Source organism: Primulina huaijiensis, chromosome 10, assembly GCF_012295235.1.
Source record: "Primulina huaijiensis isolate GDHJ02 chromosome 10, ASM1229523v2, whole genome shotgun sequence".
In the NCBI taxonomy this organism is placed as follows: domain Eukaryota; kingdom Viridiplantae; phylum Streptophyta; class Magnoliopsida; order Lamiales; family Gesneriaceae; genus Primulina; species Primulina huaijiensis.
This window is the reverse complement of record NC_133315.1, coordinates 12750254-12752688: the sequence shown is the minus strand read 5'-3', so window position 1 is coordinate 12752688 and position 2435 is coordinate 12750254. Positions and strand designations below refer to the sequence as shown.

The window sequence follows — 2435 nt, the reverse complement described above, 5'->3', positions numbered from 1 at the left end:
GGTAGACTTATTCGAGTATCTGAAAATAATTTAAACATGGATGATAATTCAAATAATCAAGATAATGATAAAAATAATAACAATAATAATAATAATAATAATCAAGAACATGATCAATTAAGAACACTTATGCACCATATGAACCCTATTAGAACTAGTGCCCTATCTTGTTTAGTTTTTCCTCCTGATGCATCTAATTTCAACTTTAAACCTCAAATTATTCAACTTTTACCAAATTTTCATGGCTTAGATTCTGAAAATCCATATTTACATTTAAGAGAATTTGAGGAAGTTTGTAACACTTATAATGATCAAAATTGTAGCATGGATATAGTTCGATTAAAGCTTTTCCCTTTTTCTTTAAAAGATAAAGCTAAAACATGGCTACAAAATTTGAGATCAAGTTCAATAAGATCATGGGAAGAAATGCAACAACAATTTCTCAAAAAGTTTTTTCCTTCCCATAGAACAAACTCTTTTAAAAGACAAATTACTACTTTTTCTCAAAAACAAGGAGAAACATTTTATCAATGTTGGGATAGATATAAAGAATTACTTAATACATGCCCACATCATGGTTTTGAAACATGGAGAATAGTTTCTCACTTTTATGAAGGTCTAATACCTAAAGATAGGCAAATGATAGAATTCATGTGTAATGGAACTTTTGAAGATAAAAACCCAAATGAAGCTATGGAGTATTTGGATTCATTAGCAGAAAATGCTCAAAATTGGGATAATATAGGCACAATAGAACCACCAACAACTAAAATCAATAATTCAACAAATGGGGGTGGTATCTATAATCTTAAAGATGATATAGATATTCAAGCTAAACTTGCATCTTTAGCAAGAAAAATTGAGTCATTAGAAATGAAAAAGAGTGGTCAATTAAAAAGTATTCAAGAAATTGTTTGTCATATATGTGATACACATGATCATGCTACAAAAGATTGTCCAACATTACCTTCATTTAAAGAATGTCTCCATGAACAAGCAAATTATGTTAACAATTATAAAAAACCAATACTAGATCCTTTTTCAACATCATATAATCCTGGATGGAAAAATCATCCTAATTTTAGTTGGAGGAATGATAATAATGCACAACCCTCACAACAATATTTTCAAAATAACCAAAATCATCAAGGTTATATTCCTTATGTTACACCTCCAAGAAAAAACTTTGAAGATGTAATTCATGCATTTATCCAAAAGCAAGAATCTATCAATATTCAAAACAGTCAATCTATGACTGATTTGAAAGAAACTCTTGCAAAATTTGCATCTGCACTTAATATTCATGAAAAAGGAAAATTTCCATCTCAACCTCAACCTAATCCTAAAAATCAAAATCAAGAATTAAAAAATGAAAAAATTGATCAAATAAAATCTGTTATTACCCTTAGAAGTGGTAAAATAGTTAATGATCCATATAGTAATGAAAACAAGGATCATTTAAAATCAAAGAGTAAGGATGATAATCCTGATACTTTTGAGAATGATGATACCTTAAATTCTAAAAATAATATGTTGAATGATAAATCATCTGAAATAGTAAATGAATCAAATAAACCTCCACCATTTCCTCATGCATTAACAAATCATAAAAAACAAAAAAATGATTCTGATATCTATGAAGTTTTTAAACAGGTAAAGATAAATATTCCATTATTAGATGCTATTAAACAAGTACCTTCATATGCAAAATTTTTAAAAGACTTATGTACTGTGAAGAGAAAATTGCATGTGAAGAAGAAAGCATTCTTGGCTGAACAAGTAAGTTCTATTCTTCAAAATAATTCTAGTTTAAAATATAAAGATCCTGGTTGTCCAACAATTTCATGTATTATTGGAGAAAATAAAATTAAAAAAGCTTTGTTAGATTTGGGAGCAAGTGTGAATTTACTTCCTTATTCAGTTTATGAAAAACTTAATTTAGGAGAATTAAAACCCACTTCTGTTACTCTCTTACTGGCGGATAGGTCAATCAAAATACCTAGAGGTATTGTAGAAGATGTGTTGGTTCAAGTTGATAAATTCATATATCCTGTAGATTTTATTGTTTTGGATACACAACCAATAGAAGTACATAATGAAATTCCAGTAATATTGGGACGACCATTTCTAGCAACTTCAAATGCTTTAATTAATTGTCGAAATGGAATAATGAAATTGTCTTTTGGAAATATGACTCTAGAACTTAATGTGTTCAATTTATGTAAACAACCAAGTATTAATGAAAATGAATATGATAATGAAATTGAAACAATTATGGAAGAAAATATACAAGAAGAAAACTTAAATCAACAATCTGAAGTTTTTTCAATAGAAAGTTTTGAGTCTGAAAATAATTTTAAAAAAGATGATAATACAAAACTTGAATTAAAAGTTTTACCATTCGAATTGAAATATGTATTTCTTGGTGAAAATAA

At 27.5% G+C, this 2435-nt stretch overlaps 1 non-coding gene across 1 annotated transcript; it reads right to left on the bottom strand.

The window, feature by feature from the left end:
* Nucleotides 1–470: 470 nt before the first annotated feature.
* LOC140987048 (small nucleolar RNA R71) lies at nt 471–581 on the bottom strand. The gene has a single exon (XR_012177049.1). It is a non-coding gene; the product is annotated as a small nucleolar RNA R71 (small nucleolar RNA).
* Between the last annotated feature and the right edge of the window lie 1854 nt (nt 582–2435).